Source organism: Pezoporus flaviventris, unplaced genomic scaffold (genome assembly GCF_033815535.1).
Source record: "Pezoporus flaviventris isolate CSIRO_AGI_PZ_B2104156 unplaced genomic scaffold, CSIRO_AGI_Pfla_v1 ptg000002l, whole genome shotgun sequence".
Lineage (NCBI taxonomy): Eukaryota > Metazoa > Chordata > Aves > Psittaciformes > Psittacidae > Pezoporus > Pezoporus flaviventris.
In genome coordinates, this window is record NW_026892550.1 from 42237368 (window position 1) to 42264014 (window position 26647).

The 26647-nt window shown below is 37.0% G+C and overlaps 1 long non-coding RNA gene across 1 annotated transcript in view; it reads right to left on the reverse strand.

The window, feature by feature from the left end:
- LOC133280945 (uncharacterized) overlaps positions 1-13699 on the reverse strand; it is a 185943-nt gene extending 172244 nt beyond the window's left edge. The window contains exon 1 of the long non-coding RNA XR_009747316.1: positions 13402-13699. This is a non-coding gene — a long non-coding RNA (uncharacterized LOC133280945). The remainder of the gene's footprint in view (positions 1-13401) is intronic.
- Between the last annotated feature and the right edge of the window lie 12948 nt (positions 13700-26647).

Below are 26647 nucleotides of genomic sequence, written 5' to 3' on the forward strand. Positions count from 1 at the left end.
TCCGGGTGGGACTTGTTTCTTGGCTGGTGGTATTGTATTCTCTTCCCTTGTTATTTTCTCTTATCATTGTTGTCGAACATTGGTTGCTGGACTGTTCTTGTCTCAACCCCTGGGAGTTGCACTCTTTCTATCCTCCTCCCCATCCCTCAGGGGAGCAGGGAAGGGGAGAGCCCCGGGGGGGGGGCTTAAACCACAACAGTGCTACACAGTTCTCAAGGGGTTTTGCTTCAGACAAGATCCTGTGGATTGAATGGTCAATTGTAGTCAAAGCCCACTAGGTGAGTTTCTAGAGTCCATCTTCAGCTTTCCTTTCATCCAGAAGGAATCCATTCATGTACTCCAAGACTGTTTTGTGACATATAAGCAGTAAGTGGGAGCAATTAGGAGATTTACTTTAGAAGTGCGCTTCTGGTTTGAACTAAATATGTAGATGCACCTTTGAGTAACAAAGAGTGTCCATATCCAAAAGTGGATGAATTAATCTACAAAATGTATACAAGTTGCTGCAAGATGATGGAGAGTTGGATGAGAAGACAAGGCTTTTGTATCATGAAGAATTTATCAAGCTAATAAAATAAAGCATGCTTTATATTGTTGAGGGTGTTTTGTTTTTTTTTTGTTTTGAAAAAGTTGGTTGACTTTTCTGGACAGCGAGAAATATAATCAATGATCTGCTGAAACCTCTTCCTGCTGTTACAGGAAATGAAATTGTTCTGTGGAAAAATAAAAAATATATTAAATGAGTCTTCCATTTTCTAGTGGTGCAACTTTTTTTTCAAGTCAAAATTTAACTAATAAACTTATTTAAATACTACCAAAATATTCTTTAATTTATTAATAGAAGTTTCTGCCATTAACCTGGACAGGAATGGCTGTTCTTTTCTTGTAAGGAAGAGTTCAGCTATAAATCAAAATGGAGGGAACACTGGTTAAGCTGTCTCCTTAGTGCATGGATGAAGAGATGGTGAGTGTCCTGTGTAATATGTCTTGGAGAAAAATCTATCACAGAACAGTGAAACTGGACTTGTAGGGCTTCTCAAATTCAGAACTCATTTGTTTTAATCTACAGTGGAAATATTCAGATGTTTTGTGTGATAACAGCAATGAAGCCATACAACAAAGGTGCAGAAGGCACAAAGTGCCATTTCTTCATGTAAAGACCATTTCCAGAGATTAATTAAATACAGTTTCTTTCCCCAGGAAATGAAGATTTGAGTTGACCTCAATTATAATACATAAATTTCAGTTTCCTTATGTTCTACAGATATTTGTCTGGTGTATAGCCAAGTATTTTGCAAATCATTTGAACAAAACAGCCTTCTGGCAGTGCACCTGGTCTCTTATTCAAAGACCTAAATGAAGAAAGGATTCACACACAGCTGTCAGTTTAAGTCCAAAATCTTAATACTTGAAGCCTCAGGCACTTCTTAAAAACAATTCTGCCATGTTCCAGAAAGGTTTTAAGTAAACTCAAACATCACTAAAAAGGATCAGGAGGCAGTTTGTGGTAGTCATGAACTCTTGCAGCTAGTACCCTATGCTGCTTTTATTATGAAGAATTCTTCACATTATGTGAGGAACTTGCTACAGATTGTTTGGATTGATTTGGTGGCAGAGCTATTCTCCAGTCTTCCACAGCATCTTCAGAAAATGAATCTGTATGAAAAGTGGCTCCACAAGGTTTCAAGCAGGTATTAGCACTATAGAAAGGGACTTTTATTGTTGGATCACTGCAAATATATGCAGTTTGGAAAAAAACCCCACCATTTGGTAATGCAGTGTGAGCTTTTCCTATTGGTAGAGATACTTTACACAACTACAATAAGGTAGGTGTTTAAAGAATCCAACATTTCATCTGGGTGTGACTTTGACCTTGTTTGCAAGCAATTAATGTATTAGAATCTGTTTGCCAAAACCAACAAACAAAAGGAAGGATTACCCCATTTTAACCCTCAATAACGGTGTGGGGAGCTAGAGGAGATAAAGATATTTAAGGCTTTAACTTGACAAATCATGCTCCCACCACTTCATGGTGAATGTTAAGCAGCAGCTCTGAAAATGGCCTTTCATGAAGGTTGTGTTTTACTTGGTAAATATTTGCTGTGTGCCATCATAAAGGGAGTAGCTCACTGTAAATTTCCTTTGTTTCCTGTGGGCTATGAGGCTAAATAGCCTTAACAGTTATTTTAAACATAGCTCTGTTACCTCAGCCTTGCTCAAGATTCAGCTTGCCAAGGATGGAAAAGAGCATGGTGGGATGTAACAGCTAACAAAGATCTGAAGCAAATCCAGGGCAGACCAGGCATTGTATATTTTTAGTGAGTACCACAGGGCACATAAGAGTTAGATAATAAAACCCAGGGATAGGGGAGTTGATCTGAAGTGGAACTAGGTATATAAATTCTATTTAAATCCTTAACTGTTATTTTCAGGCAAGTTGCTCGGTCCCTCAAGTCCATTGCACGTTACATTTGACCTTAAGATCCTTGGAGTCACAGCAATGCTTCAGTAGTACGGATCTATCCTAATGTTTAGCCTTTTCTCTAGCCACTACTCTAATGTATCATGTGACTGATGATAACCCTCCTTTTCATAGCCAAGGGGCTAGACCAGAAAGTTGATCTAGTGTCAGATCTTCCTGAGCCTGCAGGAGTTATAACTCAAATGTTCCACTTTGCATAAGAGTTCTATTCCCACAAGCTTTATGCTACGTTATTCTGAGACAGATGCTTTTTACCCCTGGTTGAACTGTGCCACAGTGCAGGAAACTCCATTGGATCAGAGTCCTGAGATGATAGCTGTTTTACATTAAGCAGTTCATTAATGTGGACTGCTGTGAGAGCAGAGCCCAATAACTTAGACTGGACTGTATTTTAATCACAAGTCATGGCTACAGGTATGTGAACTTTTTTTTCTGGACCTGCTCTTAACATTTGTAGATCCCAGTTTGTCTCAGTACAAAATTGGTGTTAACATCACTTGCAGCCTGCTTCCACTAGAATAACAGGTAGTTATTCATGAAAGTTTCTGGTATAACAGCATTTCATATTTGATGTGCATTGTGCACTTTAATGGCAGGCAAATTTGATCTTGTCACATAGCTGACCAGAGGAGAATTTGATTTGAAATTTACTGCAGAGTTTTCAAAAATGATTTTTTCATCACACTGTAATGGAGATGATTGCAAGTTTGTACACAACACAAAAGGGTTTTATAAATTGCTATTTCCCTACAGAAAACAAGAGATTTCCTGTTCTAGTTAGGATGGCTTTGGCAGTCCCAGATTTCAAACTTTATTTAAAAGCATCTTTGAAACCAAAAATTTTGGCTTAAGTGAGGTTGCAACATTTGAAAGACCACAAGAATGCCATTTCCGGAAAAAAAATCCATCATTACTGACAATCCAGATGTGATTCCTCATGTTCAAGTACTGATAGAGGATATGGAAGTGTGGGAGAAAGAAGCAATTTGGTTTCTATTATGTATGATAGGCCTCTCAATTACAACTATAGTATAGATATGCTTATGCAACTGTAGTTGTGTCCTGGTTTAGCTATAAAAAGTCTGCTTTTGCTTGTGGACATATTGATTCACTCTGAGTCATTTCTTCTCTGTCAGAGTTGCCAACAGCAATAATTACTCTGAAAACAAACAAAACTAAGATCAAGGCTTCCACATTTGTTTTATTCTGTGGTTTCTGAGACAGGCAATCAGATACAAGGAGATATATACCAGTCTGGGTAGTTTTGATACTAGCTCTGATTCTCCTGGCGGAGGTTTGGCTACAGATGCCACAATGGCATTTCTAATGCTTCTGATCCTTGCTAACACACTCCCAAAGGAGCCCAGAGCTGTAAGAGGAGCAGGGATCTGGAACTACGCTATTGTAAGCAACATGCTTTTATAATTTGTCTTAACTTGATTTGTTCTATGAGTCTTGAAACCAATTAAGGGTTTATTTTTTTTGCCTGGCACAACTCTCAGTACTGTTCCTTACCCTTGATGCTCTAATGGTAGGAAACTTCCTTCTGATTTCCAGCCTGAAATTATGCAGAGCAAGTTTTGGCTCTTTTGATTTTCCTTTGCTGTTAACATAATCCTCATATAGCTTCAGTAGTTCTTTTCTTTCCTGGTATCACATAAAACACATCGGGCAGTACGTGTATAAAGAGCACTTGGCTTTTGTCTTGCAGTCAAGTGATCCAGTCTATGCTTATCTAGACATTTTCCCCCACCCCATCACTAATTCTAGCACCAATTCTGCATACATATTCTAATTAAAACTCAGTGAGTCTCAAGAATTGTTTTTTATCTTGGTACGTGAAGGAGTTGGGTCCCACTGGTGGACAGTTGTCCATACGTATCTCTGTTGTTTCACAAGCTTGCTCTCACACACATCATATGCCAAACTCCCTGACTATGCAGCCATTTGGAAACTGTTGTGTTCACGCTCAGAGGGAAACTGAGACACATATGGAACATTATTTCAAGCTCTAGTGTATCATAATGATCTTTCATAGCCACTTCAAAATAATACATCCAGGATTTTTTCATTCCATGAAAGAAGCATTTTAGCTTTGCAGAAGAAATGTTTGTTAGGATGAAAAGCTATGCGTTTGGGACTTATGCTGGTGAACTTCACTCTGAATCTATTAATTTACCTCCAGGCTGCCTGGGTGATAGTTAGGTACTCCTGCTGCTTTAAGAAAGTCTTCAGATATTGTCTCACTCGATTAATCTCTTTCTTTTGTTACTTATCATCTTACCATTCAGATTCAGTGCTTAATTTCCTTTAAGTTGAATTAAAAAAAAAAAGAAAAAAAAAGTATCAATATTGGAGAATGTTGCTGAAAAGGCATTTCAAAAAATGACACTGTTTTGCCCTCCTTGGGGAATACATGTTCTAAAATGATCATCAGTAGAAAATTGCGCTTTCCAGCTGCACTGTGTGTGAGATTTAAAATAAAAGAAGGCAATAAAGTATCTTCTTATCCTTACACACAAGTAAAAATAGATATTTACTGTATATGTCAATAGAAAAAAGTAAGTGTGTGACCACCATGAGAGCACATCACCTTACAAGATACTCTCGTAACCAACAGATGATCAATCTCATGGAAAAATCTTAAGGGATCTGGGAAAGGAAAGTTAGTACTTATCTTCATGTTGTATGAGTCTTTTCAGATTTGCTCCAACATCCCCTGAGTCCAGTAGACTGTCACCTCATGTGCACATCTTTGCACATCTTTGTACTAAAATGAATGGAGTTCAGTCTGTACCTCCTCTACAAAAATAATTGCACTGTACTGCAGCCAAACTTGAACTGAATATTGGCATTTTATCAAGTTATATATTCAGCATAATGAAATTCAGTGAAAAATGCAAGTTGCTGTCTTTGACAGGATGGATGAGATTCAAAGCTTATGAAAAGAAGTTAATGTGAAAGTCTTGATTCTTGATAATGCAGCTAACTTGGAAACTTGGACAAAGCAATGTGAAAAGGAGCTATTGCCTGACTATTTTGTAGTGAGTTGAGCACGTAAATACTTATGGACTATAATCCCATGTTTCACACATATGTTTGTTACAACTCAGGGTAAATGCAGAAATCCAAAGCAAAGCTGTTAAGTACAGGCTGGCAGAGGAAATGCTTGCTAGTGTGACTGGTGAAAAGGCTGAATCTTATCTGGCTAAAGCACCAACTTTTCAGTTTCCCATTTCTTACTGAGGAGTTGCAAAGTTCTGCCTCAAAATATGAAGCTTGAAAGTTATAGAAAATACCAGTGCTTTATCATCAATACTAGCTAGAAACTAATATTCAGGAAGAGAGCAAAACGTCAAGGCGAATGGAGATAATGTTATATCAGTACTGATTTTTAAAGAATTTTATTATGTCTAGCAGCATAAATAGAACAACGACTGCAGAAACCGAGTCAGTGGAGGAGGGTCAGGTAGAAAAGAAAGGGGAAGGTCTGCAATATAAATTAAGGCTAATATTGGATGTGGTCATGTATTTCTATTTTTCTTGAGATGAGTCTGAATTGCATAATTCAACGTGAATAAGAGAAATACATATTAAGATCTATTCCTGTGGCAGTGAGGGTTGTGTTTAGGACATTATGGTAAAGATAGATACAATCTTTTTCCTACTTACAGTTAGTTTTCTACATCAAAGTCACTATATTCAATTAGTAATAGCTCAACTATAGCATAACTTGTGTAATCGGATGAAAGTAATAAGTTTGTACAGAGGTTAAACAATGTAGTAGATCAGCTTGTACAGTGTTAATAAGCAGACTGTATGCATTTATAAAATATTTATAAAAATAATATGCGCATTTATAAAAATATTATTATGAGCATATAGCAGTTTTGCTAGCTCAGATCTGAGTATCTTTGATTCTATGCAGTAAAATACCACTAGCTGCTCTGTAAAATGGAAAACTTGTACCATTGCTGTCTTTCCTGTAGCTTACTATGAGCAGCCAGAATGTTTTGTCCTGCCAACGACGTAGTGTTTTTCATAGTTTAAACCTCTCCACAAATGTTAGCAACCTGATATATAAGCATTAGGAACTTTTTAAGGAAAAGAAAAAGAAACAAGCCCATACAATCTCACACTTGGAAAGCACTGCAGACAAGGATACAGAAAAAAAGTACTGGTTTTAGAACTACTTTCAGTTAAGCCTGGCACACAAGCCACAGGCAGTTCTTTAACTTCATGCAATAGGCTTTGGATCAATGCTGTTTGTTAGTGCTATTGTTACATTCTTCTCAAATTGACATTGTAAATAAACATGATTCATTGCACAGGGCATTTGATTTTATTTTTTCTGATGAGAGTATACAGCAACTCGTCTCACTATTAGGTGCTACTAGATTTTCTCTGTTTTCTGTTAGAGGTATCGGTAATGCTCCTGCATAACGATGCATTCTCCATTCTGCCATTTCAGCATTGCTCATCCTGCTGTCATCCACAGAAATTCCCAAATTGGCACCTTAGGTTAATTATTGACTTTAATTTTCAGAGGTATTCTGGCATAGTTCATAATAAAACTAAGGAAACATGCAGGACAATTGTCACTTGTGAAGCTGTATTGTATTGTATTGTATACTATTACTGTTGCTTCTGCAGTGTGGAAAAATAATCTGTTTCAGGAATCATATGACTATATTCAATAATTTGATATGTCCTAATGTCTCTTAGCCAGTAAACATTCTCAAACATGATAAAATTACTGCAACAGTTTCCGTTAATCACTGTTGAGAGTGTACTTGTGCGTAAGTGTTAATCATGGAAACTGCTTGCAAGTTTTACGTTGACAGACTTTTTCCACAGGTAAAAGTGGAAAAAGGAGCATTGCTCACATAACAAGCCAAATAGCTTGAGTGACTAGCAGATTGTATATCGGGTTTAGATCAATTTGGATTTACTCCCAAAGGAATACTTAAGTATTCTGGAAAGTTACATGCTTCATGTGTGATAGACTGATACCCTATATAACAGAGTATCTATTTGTACACAAATGCAATAAAATGGAACCAGTGTACATTAGAACAAAATAATAGGAAGAGGGACCATTTCTTAGTTTGCTTGAATTATACAGCATCCAGTATGTATCAGCATCATAGCTGCTAGGACATGCATATTCCTGTCTCCAAGCTTTCCACCTAAATGAGGAGCAAATTCAAACATTCAGGGAGAAGAAAGGAATAAAAGTTTTAGGTAAGCTTGTCCTAACAATGCAGTATTAACATATATTAACATATCTAAAATATTACTAGTGATGCATGAATAGGTACTTTCTCAAGCAGTAAGCAACAAGATGGCAAATATATGGAGCAGATATTTGTAAATAATTGGAGAAATGGGAGATATTTTCATTTTCTGTGCAACATTAAACTCCTTTTCTAGATAATCTTACATGGTTAGGATTGGAAAACCCTGTCTCCAAGCATTTTACATCTTCAGAAGCAGAAAACAGAGGTTCTCAAAAATATTGTAATGTCAGATTTTTCCACACTTCAGTGACTTTAATTGTAGATTGAGCCTTTGCACATATTATGGCTTGCTGTCCTTTTCACGAGGAAACAGTCATGAAGGAGGGACAATAAAGGAAGGGATTACTAATATAAATCCTTTGTACTTCACCAACACCCTGTACACCTTAGGGCATGCATGTGGACTCTGCATCTGGTGCTTGGTAGAGCACTGAGGTTAAATCACAACTTCTGTGACACTAATGAAAGTGCAAAGCACCTCTTTACATATGTAGGAGCCAAACACTTTTTAAAATCTGCAACAAAGTACTTGTCAAAGAAAATTTGATTGACCTGTAGATCTTGACTTTTTAAAATGAATTTTGAAGGGCTGTGAAAAAGAGGGTGGGTAAGCCTCCGTTCTGCTGCACTCAGTATTTTTTGGCACTTCCTGCCCACTAGATGCTTGAAGTTGGAAAAGGGTGTTATCTTTCCTACCAGATATCTCTTCCTAAAATTCATAACCTTATAAACAACATGCCTAATGATAACAGGCTGTGTCTTTAGAAAGGGAAGTCAACTTTCATCTGTGAAAAAGCTACAACATTGACTAAAGAATTCTTGTGGCACATTACAAAAAGGTCCTCTTATTTCTGAGGTGTGGAAGAGTCTGTAGAGACTCAACACTACCTTCCCAGGGGCAATATTTAGAGAGTTCTGCAGTACCATCTCCAAGTGAGCTGAGCTGTGTCCACACAGCCCTTGGGATAGGGTGGGATGACTATCCATCTAGCCAGCAGGAAGTGCTGAAATTGACCATAAATAAAACCATTTTTCTGGGATACCAGTCCCCCATATGCTGTACTCGGGGGCCTCAGGGCCCCACTTAGCTTCAGACTCCAGGAGAAAGGCTAGGTCCCTAAGAAAACTGCAAGATAATGTTAAAATAAACTTAGGGTATTTAAATATCAGAGTTAAATGTTCAACTTGTAAATAGTTTGTGAGACTGGTGGTGGATCACAGTATGTTTTGTGTTTTGTGAGGTGCCAGAAACCAGTCAGAAGACAAGACTGTTTGTAATTGAATCTTTTTTGTTTGTACACAGCTGATAAGTACTTGGTGTGATGTTGTTTCTTTCTGGGATGCAAGAGAAGTTTGTTATCATTTTTGTAAAGAGAGATGCAACAAAACTAATAAATGTTTACAGACAAATTTTCACCCGTTAAAATAAACTGCCTCACCATTGCATCTTTCATCAGGTTGCTGCAGCTCCTCTGTGTGCAAGTTCCCAGTCAGGTATTTGTAGGAAACTGAAGAGTCACTATAAAATTAATTCTCTTCACAGCTCCACATAAACATGTAATTGAGAAATAAGAAGAAACCATTATCATGGTCAAATTATCCTGTGAGTCAAGCACTATTTCATCAAAGGGAAAATTAAGAGGGTATTCCATTATTATCCCTGCAAACATATTCTAAAATTGTCTCAAAAGAACTTAATTGTTAGAGAAGATGATGACAATCAACTACCTTCAGAGCAGTGGGAACCATTCAGAAAATATTCATTTCCTTTAAAATTTCAAACCCTTGCTCAAGCTGTGTTCCAGACCACCCTTAAAAGCCTGTTATTTTTCACTTCATTTTTTTTTATTACTTGTATTTTATTGACAGGGATGTCAAGCCTAATCTGATTTTAATTCTGTTATGTCGATATCCTTCTTACAAATAATCAGTGAGTTGACAGGCATCAATAATTTAGCAAGTATCTGAGGGAAATATTTTGGAATATGTCAATATTACTCATTGTTCAAAGTCCCTAAAAATCCCTGAGGGCACGGTAGATCTGATTTATGTGATGACTGAGGTGAAGAGAGCTATAACACCTAAGCTAATGATGTTTGTTACAAGCAACTTATAGTTATTGTATTTCAAAATTCATCCACAGAATAATTTTCCACTTGGGCTATGAAGGCAGGGTTACTACTGCTTCACCATAGTTCCATATCCTGTTTCCAGTGATATCCAAGCAATTTGTATGTCTAAATATTAGAATTGTTAACAATTTTCCCTGTAAATACTTTAACATTTCTTGTAGTAACAACTGAAAATAGGCTACCAATACAGTTTTAATCACTAGAACAGTATGCCATTTTTCTGGCAAGATTTTTTAAGCATATCAGCCTTAGCTTTGAATGAGAAAAACATTTAAACACTAGGGTACAATCTGCTGTGTACAACAGTACAACAAAAATATGAATCAACAGCAATCAAAAATTAGAGACAGCACATCCATTAGTTTGATCTTTTACAGTAATGTGCGAAGAAGGTTGAGGAGTCAATGCTGAAAATTACATTACAGGCTGACTGTACAAAGGCAGTTAAGACAGTTCTCCTTCTTTACCAAGCCGAACCAATTCCATTTTGCATTCTCAGTAGATCCATCTTTGGAAGAACCTTAGAATCATGTTGATGTTCACGGTGGATCAAAATAAGAGCAAATTCGAATGCAACTAAATATATATCAGCTCACCAAAACATGAACATGCCTTAGTACTAAGTACTGTGCTTTCATAATTCAGAGAATTTTGGAAACCCATAAACAGATAGACTTTTTTACTTGATGATTATTTTCATGTCTATTATTTGTGCAATGCAGCCTTAGTTTTAGTTAGTAGGTACCTGTGACATTATTTGTTGCATTGCTTTCCATGTCCCTGCCACTCTCTCAGACTTTGCCCTCCTCACTGAACGGGATTTTCATTATTCATCAAAAGACAGTGGGTGTAACAGTGTGTGACTTTCCTCCTCACTTTGGTTAGCCATCTCTTCTTTCTTATTTCTCTGCTACAGATGTGTATGTTTTATCTGTTCTACACCCAGCTGCAAATCCCTTACTCAACTAGCTTTGTTTGGCTCTTTTCTCTATTATACAAGCTATGCTTAATCTTGCCTTCCTTTAAAAGAAACAAATAAAATGTCTTAACTCTCTTTTGTCTTCTTGCCCAGGATAGAAATGTTTCTTCACAAGGACCAATCTAAACAAGTTTGGGCTACTAATGAGCAATTAAAAATCAGCAGCTTAATCGAAGTCTTATTTTTATTTTGTAATTTCTGCACTTACCAGCTATTACTCATCGATTGCTTATTTCTCATATTATATCCCTTGAATGATCAGTAGTATTTTAAGTAGTACTCTGTTCAGCTACTGCCTCTCAATTTCAATTAAAGCAGCTTTTGCAGCTTTTGACAAAATCTCTAATATCTCCCAACAGAAGCACTAAGAAAGTGTAATTTTCTTGATCTTTGCTATCTTGGCATATAGAAACTTAAACTATTCTTATTTTTTCCACAATAAATTGTCTATATATGCCTTTTTGTAAAATTTCTTCTACAGCAACCATTGTTTTTCAGAAATAAACTAATCAGAATTTAAACCCCCCCAAGCAAATAAATAAAGGAGCAGACCAGAGACACTTGGGTTCTTCAGTCTGATGAAAAGCTGCTCAAGTTTATGCTCAACTGCTGTAAGTTGCCTTGGCAATAAGGCATGATTGTTGAATTTTGGCTGCTACTGGACCAAACCTGGTACTTTGCCAATTTATATCAACAGAGATTTCAGCCTAATATCCTCAAATGATTCTTTTAACAGTTTGACTTCCATTTAATTAACACAGAGAAAAGCAGGACAATTTAATAAACACATCGAACACCAATGTTATGAATAAAATAATTCAATTTTGTATTAAAACTCATGTAATTGAGTTATGCCTGTACTAGGTTTTGACCAAAAGCCATCAGGCAGAAGGATGCTTTGCGTAACAAAAATGTAGCATTTTTAAGTTGTCAAGGATTTTGATGCAGTTACTCCATGGGGATATTTGCAGAAATTAATTATGTGATGCAATTTTTGTTACTAAAAAAAATCAGAAACTGCAGACAAAAGCTATTTCCTCCACTTGTGGATTCATTATTAAAGCCTAAAAGCAATTTAGTCTCTATTTCTTAGCTATGATGAACATTTAGGGGAGGGAGGTAATTTTTTGAGGAGACAAAGATGGCTGAGCAGTGAACAATAAAAATCCATGTTCTTATTTATAATGCAGCTTCCTCCCCTGCACATGCCCTTAATTTGCATCTTGATATAGTCAGGAATAAAGTAACATTGCTGACAGCTTTGTCTTCAAAACCAGACTTTTACAGGAGGGTAACACAGAAAAGAACCTCGCCAGGTTTTCATGTACCTTGCAGCAGTGGGAGCACTCTTTGTTAGCAGTCAGAGAAGCTGGAGAAATTATGGTGGATGAGTGGCATTGAGAAGACCTTATTAAAACAATGGTTCTGCTAAAATAGTAACATTCTTCAACTCTTAAAGAAGAACATATCATCCTGATATAAAATCAGATTTAAATCTCTCATCCATTTAAAATGTGGCTTACCACACTGAAGTCTTCTGCTCAATCAAGAGGACATACCGCTTTAACTGTTAGGCCACAGAATCACTGAGCCTCTTGCTCAAGTATCCAAGCACTTGATGAAACCTTTATCATCAACCTTTCTGTTTCTGTTCCCAATTCTAGCCATGGATCATTAACTAATACAGTTTTATTTTGTATTGGAAAATGTCCATCCGTCTAAATGGGGAAAAAGGAACTGAAGGTCCACATACCTGAACACTTTTCTTAATGTCAAATCACTTATTAATTTCCCATAACACTGTCATATGTCCTAATCCGTATGGGACTTGATTTAACTATATAAGATACTTCTAAGATACCTGCTTTGTTTTGTCTGTGTCCGTGTCTGCACAAAGCAGTTGCTTGTGAAGTGGTCAAATTTTGCTGTGAATCTCTTTAGAAGTGCTATTTTCATCAGTTCAGCCCTACTCAAACAGATTTCCCAGACATACTCATTCTTTACTGATGCAATTCTTAGCCAAGTGTTATTGCAGACTGTGTCTTTCCGGGCTTGGCTTCGCAGTTTGTGAACTTCTACTAAAAAATCAGTCAAGCCAGATTTTCTTTCCTACTTATGCTTGTATATACTCCAACCCATTTTCTCTGACTGCAAGACAGCCGTTAAGACTGTCAGATAAGCCCTTCGTTTTCCATAGCATTTAGTAAACTGATTGCACTGCTTGATACAGATTTCTAGAACTTCCACTAGGTAATATTTAAACATCAAAGTGGAGCCATTACTTACCCTCGACAACCTGTAACAAACAATCAATAGGTCATCCTGACATTGTACACCTCCATTAGAAAAGATAAACTGTTCCAGAGTATTGTGTGGAGGGTCTGCTTCTACTCTCAACTATTTTACACCAATGAAATTGTCTAGAGACTTTGCTATCAGTTCTTGTAATCTCCCTTTAGTACATACATAGAAGCCATAATTACTATTGCAATATAGAATCATAGAAACAGAATAGCTAGGGTTGGAAAGGACCTTAAGATCATCAAGTTCCAACCCCCCTGCCATGGGCAGGGACACCTCACTCTAAACCATATCACCCAAGGCTCTGTCCAGCCTGGCCTTGAACACTGCCAGGGATGAAGCATTCACAACCTCCCTGGGCAACCCATTCCAGGGCCTTACCACCCTTACAGTAAACAACTTCCTCCTTATATCCAATCTAAACTTCCCCTGTTTAAGTTTTAACCCATTACCCCTCATACTATCACTACAGTTCCTAATGAAGAGTCCCTCCCCAGCATCCCTATAGGCCCCCTTCAGATACTGGAAGGGGTTATTCCCTAATCTCTGTCCAAATAGAATTTTCTCCCAGTCTTTTCTTCAAGGTGTTTTGTTGGGGTTTTTTAGCAACCAATTTCTCACTAGCTAAATGATTTAAATTACATAAATATTTATTCTTATCTCCTGTGACATTTGTTCATTTATCTGTTGCCTAACCTTAAAGTGTTTGCTTTTGTCAAAACTCTTATTTACTTCAGTCATTGGCTGTGCAATACAGCTGTCCCATCTGGTTTGTGCTGTTTCTAAATTGCATGTTGCTGATTCAACAAAGAGAATGCTTTGTCTGGTAGATGTTTACCATTAAAGCAGTAGGAATAATGTCATTGTCAGGTATGTATTGATATTATGATGGCTGAGAAAAGGATGCATTTTTTTCACCATTTTAATAATTTAAAATGTATTGTTTTAAAAGTAATGGTACCATTCTGTTTCTTTACATCAATTGTAGTTCCTTCTGTTACGCTAGTAAAACTGCTAAAGAGCCTCTTTTTTTTTCAAACAAAAATTACATTATTCTCATGATCTTTGCCCCCCACTTCCCAGTTTTACTAATTGGAATGTGGCCAGAATTTAGCTCGTGAGTTTCAATTGCATTTGTAACCCAACCATTTATCTTATGTGCATCCAATTTTCTAGTGTTAAGAACAGCTATTACTCCTTTTTAGTATTTACCCTGCTACATGCCAGTAGAGGAACCAACTGTGCCACCTTTATTTGCTGGTTCAGAATATCGTAAGGTTTCTTCCTAGACTAGTTAAAAATCTCTGCTCCAACACTTTTCAATTGTTTCTGCCTGCTCACACACCATGACTGAAATAACTATATTTCTTTGCTCATAGCTGAAAGAAATGCTATTATTTCTCCTATATACAGGATTCCTGTTTAGCTACAATAACTTGCAGAATTTAGTTATACTTTTATTTGATTTCCCTACTTCGCTAGCAAATGGACTTTATTGGAAGAAATGTGAGTACTAGTTTATTCAAATGAACAGAGATTTTTGAAGGTATGAAATGGGGGGAGTTTTGGTAAATCTGAGAGAGCCAAGAGCTGCCAATTACTCATTTCCACAGGACTCCTACTTCAAACAAGACATGAAGGTTAATCCATTATTAAACTTTTTTCGCCTTACTTTTCTAAACAGTATCTAAAGACTAAAATGATCATCAGTAACTCATTTGTGTGGGTAGTAGAGGAGGAGATTTTTTTTTAAAGTCAGGCATAAACTCCTACATGTAGTGTTATTAGGAAGGTTAAATACATAGTGACTTTCTAGGTGCAAGTAACTGTAAGAAGGAAAATGGAATGTCATTTCAGAATATGTGTTTGCTTTCATCTAAGGGAGTGAGGTTATTCAAAGTCATAAATCAAGAAGTAACGTGCTTTTCAGCTTCTCAGAAAAGATCAGAAAAAGCCCATCTTTTAGCTGTGTATAAGGCTTTTACATTTTCTGCATTGCATTGAGAACAATTGCCTCACACTTGCTTTGCACATAATTTTTCTTGACGCTGCTAATAACTGTACAGCAGGTTGAATTTCCATTGAAGGCTACTGTTCAAATCCCTGAAGTAAAAACTTGCCAACTGTCATGGTTGATCCCACTATCTGTACTGAATTGCCGTAAAACTCTAATTCGCCTCTGTTGTTGTTTGGTTTCCTTATGGGACAGTCATTCCGATGAGTTGTCTGTTTAAAAGAAAAAAGGCTTTTCTTGTCCTTAAAGGAAAAGGAACCCAGGGTTTTCTTGCTGTTTTTCATGGACAGCATTCTTTTGGCCTGTATTCAGAAATGACTGTGGCTTGCAGACGATACATGCTTTCAATATGCATCCAGCAAAAATAATATCACATCTGTTAGAATTTTGAGGACATACAGATGTCCACAGTGATACAGACTAGTTGATAATGAAAATAAAAGTGTCTTAGCTTTTTCTTTTTTTTAATGTCTGATTATCCTTCACAAGATTAATTTTGAATAGGTAAAAACTTAATGATAGCCAATATTTGCATATTTTCTGAGTACGTAAAAACACCATTAAGCAGATGTTACACTTGAGTATTAAAAAGAAAAATAAAATCATACCTAGTCCACAAATGTGTGCTTGGAGAATTGGAGAGGTTGGGAAGTTAAATTGAAACATGTCTCTTTATCTCCATAGATAACTGTGAAATTTCATGGGGTTTGGCTTGCCTATAGTTGTTCTTCTGTCTGATTATTTAGTAGACATATATAGCTTTCTTAACTGCAGTCATTGTCTTACTCAAAGTAGGTACCTGAAATTCTGTTAATATTTGAGCTGCAACCTAATGAGCCAGCATAGGCATGCCTTGTATCTAGATGGAAATACAAACTAAGCGTGTTTATGCAGAATAGTTTAAAATGTCTCCTAATTATGTGATCACATTAGTTTAACATTTATGTAAATTTTTCAGGTTTTAGGGGAACTATTTTTTGCTTTTCCCGAAGCAGGATCCCACTTAGCTTCAATACAAACATAAACGACAACTCACACTTTCATTTTGCCTAACTTTCATACAAAAGTGTTAAAAAATGCAAACTATTTGCATTTTCAGTTTCACATGGCAATGCATTCTGTTACCTAACCTCCATGTTTGGGAATAAATAGCAGAAGATAAGCAGGCACAGACAAATAGGTTGTTTCAAGTAATTGAAGGGCATTTTGAAGTAGGAATACAAGTCTTTATCTCATTGCAATTAAATTTCCTTGTAAGTTCAAACGTTCATAACCTTCCTGGGGAGAGAGCATGAAAGGCTATGACAGGAGGCTAGGGCCTTTTCTGTGGTCCTGTATTCTACAGCTGTTTCACAACCAATGAAAACCGTCTGCACCACCTACATGCCACAGCTTTTTGGACTAAATACCCTTGATTCTGTTCTTACTAATGGTAAGTGCCTGCTTGAAAGTGTGGTTTGCAGCTTACACAAGCCTTGAGAAGCATAGATGCCACGCTGTATCAAACTGAAATGCATCCATGTTTGTTATTGGCTCACCGGCTTCATAGAAGCCAAGTATTCATGGTTCAGGTGGAAGCCATTTCACTTTATTACTGTTTCTAATGCCAGAAGCAGTTGCACTCCAAGAACTGAGGGGAAAACTGTAGCATCACTGAGAACTTGGGTAGACTGATGGTTTGAAAATACTTTGTTCTTCTTCAGAGTTAATTTTCACTGGACCCAGGTCACCGTATTCCTTGTCCATACCACATTATCCTAAATGAGCTAGCCATCCTTTGTCCAGCAGTGGTTGTTCATTATGAACTTCTAACCAGACTAGTTCCAATGTTGCATCATTTTTCCATGTTTTCTGTGGCCTATGCTACTGTATTACCAAGTTACATACCTAAATAAGTACCCTACTTTGCTTCTATTATTTTTTGTCACGTTTGGGTGGAAAATCTCAAGTAGTGTGTCAGAGACAGCCTGCTCTGCAGAAACTATAGCACTGTACTCAACTATAGTAGCATAGTTCAGAGCAACCTGACAAAGTCTCTAACTTCTATTCTTATGTCTAGTAGGTCTGTTCTGAAAGTAAATTTCAGAGAGACAAACTACCTTTCCTTTTTTCTCTTTGCAGAGGTGTCCAGCTAGCTAGACTTATTGTGTCACCTGGGCTGCTCTCAATTAGTCACAGTGGTTTCTGTTGAGACTTTTTTCTCCACGTTACAAAAGCTTGATGTTAGAGTTTTGAATTTCATTTTGAAATTAAAAAAAACTACATAAATTCAAGATCGTCTCTGGCAGTTGCACAAAAGAAATCACAAACTGACAACCTGGTTCACAAAATCATTACTTTTCAAGAAAAAAAAGTCTTGATGATTCTCTTCTATCAGACTATCGAATTTTGCAAGAAAGAGGGAAATCATAGTATATGCAGTATATCAAAGGCAATGGAGCACCTGGAAATATTTACTTCATGAACTTTTTAAGGGAACTTATGCTTAGAAAAAATACCTACAAAGTATTGGTGTCAATGCTTATTTTTTGAAGGAACAAAATATGAACTCATGGAAAGTATGAGCAGATGGATCTGTAATCCTGGAATTTATGCCAGATAGAAATATATTCTCTCAAGTGTATTCAGCTGACTTTCAAGCTGATTTCTGGGGTGAGTACAATTATTTGTGTTGATGAGGATCTGAACCTAGAAAACCTCATTTAAAAGCACAGATGGTTATTTATGGTTGCTGTCTGCATCCAGTGTACTATACTGAATCAACTTTAATTGACAAGAGAAGGCTGATGCACCTTAATGAGTGTTTGCTATTGCCAGAGTTTTCTAACTCTTGATTAAATTATGTTCAGGTGAAACTGTGGCTCCTGATAACAGATGATGATTTTCACTGGAGCTGACACACTGATCTATAATCATAGCATTACCTTGTCTACTTGAATGATGCTTTTAAAAATTACACATATATATGTTCAATTTTATGCTGAACTTCTTATTGGCATTCAGTGGTAATGCCATAATCTTTCATAATGGACAAAGAAGGAGGAGATGAAATACCTCCTAGAGAGAGGAAAATTACTTCCTTATTTTTCCCATTGATCCCTCCTTTTGATGTATTCCTATGAAAAACAGGAACTGGGAGCTGCCTGTGGTATAAAATTTTGTCATAGCTATGACATGAGGAAACAGCACTGAAATGATGTGATGCTGTGTGAATATGACACTATCTTTTGAGGTTTACTATGATCTGTGAGTTTGAGAGTGCATATATTTTGCTTAGTTTCACTGGATCAAAGCTATTTCCCACTCCTTGGAGAATTTGGAAGAAACATAACAAAAAAATCCTCAAGCAATTTCCCCGTCTCTCTGCTTGTGTTCATGCTCTCTAGAAGAGAGGATTTGATCCAACTGTTTATTTTGGCACCAGAGATAGAGCTGCATATTACCAAAACCATCAAAGGGGATTTCCAATACAAATTTGGAAGTTCAGCAGCTCTTCATCTTCAGGAAATTAGTTTTTCAATGACTTGCTGAACCAAAGCATATCTAAAAATTACAATTATTTGAGATGTGTCTAAGAGACTTTATTCAATGGCTTACTGGGAAAATTTTGACAGAAAACATGTAATTGTTCAGGCCTTTTGAAGCCTGTGAACCATAAAGATGACAAACTCACTGACAATTTGAAGGAGCATGAAATTGATATGAAACAGAAGCTCAGAATGCAAAACGTTGCCCAGAATAAACACTGATTGCATAGTAAAGCAAAATTGTTGGAAATTTCTTGAAAACCTATTCTCAGTATGTTGCAACTTTAATACATTGCAATTAATCTATTACTTTACATTTAAAACCTCATGCCTTGTGTCAATGTGAACTATTAGCATAAATGAAAATTATACTTGATATGATTATTTTCCATTTCTTAAGAAATAGGGAATTTTATCTATAGTGTTAATTAGCCTATAGGTTGATTTTCAAAACTACTAGTCACATTTTTACTTGTTACTGTATCTGTCTTCAGAAATGAAAGTAGTGAGTACTAAACACGAGAAAAGAAATAAACCTTTTAAAAAAGAGAAACAATAAAACAAAAAATAACCTGAACTATATCATCATAACAAGCACTATTGACAAATAGAACACAAAAGTAATTTGCAGTGACGTTGCTTCTAATTAAAAATTAAAATAAAATTAGATGTAATCACTACAACATCATTTAAATGGAAATGTTTACTAAGGGTATTGAAAGCCCAACAGTAATATTGTGCCATATTAAGTTCCTGGTGTAAGAACAATTTTTGGTTTAGTAGGCTGCCTTGCATTGATGAATTATATGAGTGGACTGTGCTACTATCTCTTAATTTTGTTATCTTAGATTTAAAACCTGATTCCATCACAAATATACAGAAATAGTGTCATAAAATGCACTCTCCTGGTTAAAAAGCAGAGGTGGATTCTGTAGCTCTTTTGGGCAAAAGAAAAATGTTTTTATCAAAGTACGTTCAGCTAATAAAAGGAACTGAAGGAACCTGCAAACATATTTCTGTAATCTCCTCACCACATATATCCTGCTATGGCATGCAGATGAGTAAGACAGAAGATTTAACTTCTTTGTACTTTGAAACCAGCAGTGGGGTAGGAGAGAGGTTCTGCAGCAAACCAGGATGTTCAGAGTTACAGTCTCTGAAACCTTCCTGCCATGCTGAGGGCCAATGGAGGCAAAAAACAAAAGCTGCAATGCATAGTTGAGAAAATGAAGTAGGATCATATTTACTGGGAACCAGATAAAAGAGAACAACCCACCACCAAACGACTTCAGAAACAAAGGGAGATGGTACCGGAAGGGAATAAAGACTTCATGTAAACCAAAGTGGAAACCAGGTTAAGATCAAAAATGTCACAGGAGGCTTTTTTGTTGTTGGTTTTTTGGTTGTTTTTTTTTTTTTTTGGAGGGGGGAGGTGGTGGTGGAGAGAAAGAAGAATGGAAGAAAAACTTTTTTTTTTTTAAATGTTTCAAAACAACATTTGAGATGATGGGTCCTGTAGGGATTAAATCCTCATGCTATTGTAGCATCACCCTTCACTTCCATGAAGGCATTCTTCTAACTTTTAGTAAAAAGGGTGGTGCAAAGTACGAAGTTTTTACAGGTGACGTAGAGGCTATCTGAAGAACCATATTGGAAGCTCTCATCAGATGCGTGACACCTATCCTAGAAAAAATAAGATTAGGATAGCTAAACTGAAGGTAAAGAAAGTTATTAAGAACAAGAGGGCTGCCTTCATACTAAGGCATACTAAGAGTATCAGACAAGGCAACAAGCACTGGCAGGTTAAATGCAGATGTATGCCAAAGTAGATTTTGATAAAAAATTTGCAAAGACATAAGAAGTAAAAATAAATTCTTTTTCAAACACATCAGGAGCAGAAAGCCTGCCAGAGAGGCATGAGAGCCAATAGATAAGGAAGGCATAAATGTATTTGCCATGGACAGAATTAGGGAAGTTTCCATGCTGAAACCCTTCTTTTTGGAGGAGGTGTTAGAGAATCTGTCACAAACTGAAGCGTCAGTGGAACAGATTATAGAACAAATTGACAGAATGCTCAAACCACCAGGACTGGATGGCATCTGCCCAAGTTCTAAAGGAATGCAAATGTGAAATGGCTGAACTGCTAGGCAGAGCATGTAACTTCTCACTTAAAGACACCTCAGTATAAGGTAGAATGGGAAGGGCAAGATGACTTTTTAAAAAGGGATCCAGGGAACCACACAAAGGCACAGATTAAAATCTAAGTTTTAGAACAGCTTCACATGATGAGTAATTAACTACATCAGTGCTACCCTGCCTGGAAAAAAGACAACTGATGTGCCACTATGCAGAAAGGAGCATGATACAGAAAGCATCAAAAGCTGTTCACTATCTTTTCTAATGCTTGAAGGAGGAGACATCAAACTATCTGCCTAGTGGGAGATTCAAAAGAAAAAAGAGTGATTCTTCAAATGATGTTTACTTGAATTACAAAGCCCCTTGTCACAGAGTTGGACAGTTCTGTGTCCAGATTTGGCAGAAGTTTTCACTGATTTAAAAGTCCTCAGATCAGAGCAAAGAAAAAGATCAGAGGTTAGGAGGCACTGATTTACAGAAAAAGATTAAATAAAAAGGAGACCACCAAAGGAGGACATCAATTTTCAAGTACCTGAAAAGCTATTGCATAGAGCTAAGGAACTGTTCGCTCTGTCCTCCTAGGAGAAAAATCAGTTGGCTTCAGTATGCAAACGAGTTAAATTTCTAATGATAGGGAAGCACTAGAAGAGATTCCCTGAAGACCCAGTAGAGTCTCTGCTCTTGGAAGGCTCTCACAAAGTGACACTAATCTTGGGTGATACTACACTAGTATTAGGATGATCTATATTGCTTATTAAGAGATATTCTAATCTTCTATCTATTCTGTTGCTATTTTTCTCTCCTTAAAGTAAGAGAAGAAAAATTATTTCACCTTTTATTTTAGCTTTTACTGACTGTTTTTTCATGCTTCCTGTCCATTTATCTAAGTCGGTGTACTATGTCGTAACCCATTAATTACCAGATCTGAAGAAGGATGTGTAATGTATGAACATTCTGTAAGATAACTATTATCCATGACTGACAGTTGCAATTTCTAAAATCTAAGCCACGCAGAAAAGGAGCGCTAAAAAAGGGATCCTCCAAACCAATTTAAGCAGCAGGGAAATACATGTTAGTCAGATTAATGGTTTGACTAGTTAATTGTTGTATTATTACACACTTATTTGGACTTCTTTGATAAAATAGCCCAAGTATTTCCCTGGAAAAAAATCCCAACCCAAAGCAAAGTGTGGTATATCAATCAATTTACAGTGCATCCATTATATGTCAGCTGTTTTCTTACCCCAGAACTTCTATTTCTGCACCAAGCAATCTCAGGTAGCACCATGTGGTGCTCGAAAGCAATGAGCATATGCTTTAGTACACTAAGTCTGATACAGTTTTAGAAAGCAGGTGGCAACATAAGAGGAACATTTTGAACAAAGTGTTCAAAATTTTGGCCTGAATTGTTTTTAATTATTTTTAATGCCAAAAATGTTTCTGAATTTAGGCCCCTAAATAAATTTATTTTTAAATATCCTGGATTTGACAGACAGTGGAAGACACCCATAGGATCTGTGGGTGCTGGCAGTGAAGCCAGACCAGCCACTTCTAATCTAGGTGTCTAAATATGGATTTAGCTGCCTCTCTTGAGGCACCCAAATCTGAAAAAGATTGGCTGCAATCCCTGCTGAAGCAGCTCACACCATTCTCTACATGGTCTGTGTGTCGAGGTTCTAGTAGCAATTGTTTTAATTGGAGAAAGTTTAGTTTTCATTTTTCTGGGAGAAAACTGGCCAGTTCCAATTATGGAAACAAATCTTCATCATGAAACTTTTTAAAACCCTCAGAAATCCTCCTGGGGAAGTCAGAGGCAGGGCAAAGCCAGCTTTTCCAGAAGAGCTGACAGTTGTTTACATTTTAATGTGGAGGAATCCAGCAAGTCTGCAAGTTTATTTTTAGCAGTTGTAAACTGAGTTATTTAACTCCTTTTTCTCTGTGACTGGAACCGAGACGTAAAAACGATTAATACAATGACAAACTGGTGCCCGACCTCATGCTAGAGCTTGGCTGGTGATGAATACGGTGTTAACTAGAAAGCAGTAGGATTCTTTCACATTATATTTCTTGTGATGCCTCATCTAAATATTTGCAATCTGACAGCTTCTGTGCTCAGAATAGTCCTGGTTGACACAAAAGATACCGGGTTGCTATCTCTGAGCAGAATGAATCTGCTTCCCTCTTTGTGGAACAAAACTGGCAAAGAAGATTTTGGTACCAGTGCCCTGGCTTCATCACTGCTACCACAAGTCCTGCCAGATCCAGCAGTGAAAGCTGTGGCAGTTGCTCTGCAAGTGGCTGTGAGTGAGCTACCACAAGCCAACAGCCATCTAAGCCTTGCTGCAATAGGAAAAGTGAGGGACCTCCTTCATTTAGTGACACCAGTGGTGGAGGACTGTGGCTTGAGCTCCCCAGCACTGTGCCAGGGAAGGCAGCCAGGCAGTGTGAGCTCTCCTGCTAGCAGAAAAACACTAATCAAGACAGCTACTCCTGTGTGTTTGTCAGATAAAGGAGTTTGCTGCAGCAAATGCGTTCCTCTGTGAATGTGAAGCACCTTCCTGTAAGACAACAAGCTTGTAAAGCCGATGTAAATTGTCTCAAATCAATCCAGTTGCAGGGACTCAGTTTGGAGATAATTTTTTAATAGAACGAGGCTGCTTTTTCTTCCAAAGTCACTGTCTGGGGCTGCATTGAGGCAGCAGTCAGGACAGTGAGGGTTAAAATCATTCCACCAAGGGTCATAACAGAAAAGAGTGTTAAACTAGGCATACAGAAACCACCATTTATAAATGGCACACAGTGAGGATAATAAACACTCATCAGGTTTCACTGTATGTCATGTGTCTGTGCTCAAAGAAACAGTTTTAATCAAAAACAGGTGAGAAGCAGTCACATAATTAAAACAGATGGCTAGTGGCTGCATGGTTTGCCTTCTATTCATAACTAAGATGCGGACTTCAGCCCTTTTCTCTTGCACATTACTTGACCTCAGAGTGTGTTTCCACATATGTCTCTAAAGCTGTGCAATTTAATTAACCAGCCTCCAAAGGGGCTGCAGCAATATTTATAAAATTTCTGCAGATGCTTTCGATCTGGGAGGCACAGCAGAAGGACAAAGCAGTATTTACATGGGGTATGAGAATTAGAAGCAATCATTTTGTCTGGTTTTAAACTGAAAGCTAAATTACATTGCAAAGCATTGAGTTATTCTGGCAGGAAGCAGAAAGAAATATCTAGTGGTTTTGATGTCTGAAACCTTTACTGACACTGTCTTCTTACAAGTGTTGTGTGTTTCCCACTGTTATAATTAAGTCTATTCAAAGTTTGCCAGAAAGAAATGCATTTGAAATCATGATTAGGTTAGAATAAATCCTCTGATGTGTCACCAGTTCTATACAGACAATCATGTAAGGATTTTGGGTGGAATTTTGTCTTGCATACCTTATGCAGCCTATTAAAGGTAAGCAGGACAATATGGATAGATCTAGTATTGCACTTATTTTCTTATCTCACTAACACAATTTCTTTATAGGTGAGACCCATATCAGTCAATTTATTCCTGAATTACTGCTCTGTGAGAGAAGTTAATATTGACAGGCTAATGTTATCTATATATCTCTTTCTGAAATGCATGCATTCTGAATAACCAAGAGTAGGCAATCTTTCAGGATCAAATATTGAGCCACTATGACATGTAAAATTTGGACAATGAAATATACAGGAGTTTTAGGGGGGTTCTTTGAACTTCTTAGTGAGACGTGAAAGGCAGGTGAAGAAAGCTGAGTTGTGATTTTTATTAGAATTTGGCTTTTTTTTTCCTTTCTCTGTTTAGCCAAACAAATATCACCACCTGACTTGCTTGGGGTTGCCCAACAATTACAAGCTGAACATTTCAACACAGTCTGACAGATACTAGCAACACTGCACAATATAAATATTGTCAGACCACAGCTGTGGGACTGTCACCTAAGTCCCAGAATCTTTGTCTATTGCCGTATGTAAGTGAGTTTCTACAGATCTTCAACTGGCAGTGACCTAAATATGTACCTTCCCACAGCTTAAGGAAGGGGGATGATGGGTATGAGCTTTGAACTTAGAAAAAAGCTGTGCTAGGCAATATTAAATTACCTGCCCAAAGTAACAGTCAACTCGACATAAACCTGACGGATCAAATCACGATAGATCATGCACATCTATATAAATGAACGCATTTTGTGTAGAGTCTGAAAGGAGGGCACAGTTGGCTCAAAGAGTTAGAAAACTCTGATCGTAATTAGTGAAAAAATCTCACATCACAAAGTATAATTATTATCATTTTAGAGAGAGAAGGGGAGAGGCACTGCTGTTCTGAGTAGCACAGAACTGAAGAATACGAAAGAGAGGCTGTCAAGTTTAAATTATAAATGTAAATCTGTACCTGTTTTACTGCTTCATTACCAAGAAGAGAAACTTCAAAATAGGTGTGCTGTAGGATGGATTTAATAATTTCCTCACTTCCAGTAAAAGAACACAATAAAAAAGAAAGTCTCCTGTGAAGAACAGTGCAGAAAGTTTCACTGTGTAGTGCCTATTAAGACATACCACTGGCCTCACAGGATATCACAGTCTATACATCAAATGCAGAAAAATAGTATCCCAAATAATCGATGTGAGTTTTCTATAGATATGGACAAGAAGGACACTGTGTTTGTGTGAGCTGCACATAGTGAAACTATCTCTTAAAGCTGAAAAGAGTCACAAGGTCTCCCTAACATACCAATAGCGGGTAACAAATAATAAGAAGTTAAATTGTAAAAATAAGCTGACGGAATCTTTGTGAGCTAACTTAGACAACTCTGAAAGACACTTATTGTTTGGAATGCAAATTTAGCGAACAATAAAGAAAAGAACATTGCCCTCCAAGTGCACCATATAAGGTTTATCAAATGACTCTTTAAATTGTAAGAAAATGAGAAACAAATTACTACAATATGGATAAATTTTCTTATTGGACAGGCTATCTTAATCCCACTGAAAATATTGCAAATGCACAAGATGAGAGCTATCAAACTAATTCTGTACTCTTTTTATACAAGAGCACCATCCTCTGCATTCATAACTGTTTAATGTCTAGTTATTGTCTAACTCCTGTACTTTTAAGAAGAGATCACTTAAGCTGTAAAAATGTGTGAGATTAAGTCTCTGCTACTTAGTGCACAGCTTGTCCCTCATTAAAATACAAAGTACAAGCATTCAGAAGACAGTAGTCAAGTCTTATTTAAACATATATTCAACTTGTGGAAGAGGGGAAAGAAAGCAGTTTCAGAAAATTTGCCATGAGAAATTATAAATTTTAGTACTCATCTGTTCCAAAGTCTAAATATACACAGCAGGGAAGCAATAGTCAAAATGGGGAAGCAGGGTTATTATTTCATGCTTTTGACTTGCTGGTTGGAGAAGTCTGCAAGAAAAATTGGAATGCAAAGGAAGGAAAGGTTTAGATAGTAGGCTCACAAGTCAGTGACTCAGTAGACTTAGCTAGTATATTTTGAAAAATTGGATGGAGTCTTAGACTGTAGAGCTATAAAACCAGAAGAAAGGGTTTTCTGCCAAAAAAAAAAGCCCCATTTTTACTACTTTTCACCTATGTTAGCTGGTCTAATGATTTTAGTTCCAACCATGAAGCTTGACAGTGCATTCCACTTTACTGCTTATATGTAGCAAAGCCACTCCACTCCCAGACCATGTTGGAGTAGGTGGTATGTGCAGAAAGACTCACTTTGCTGGGCAGCATGGA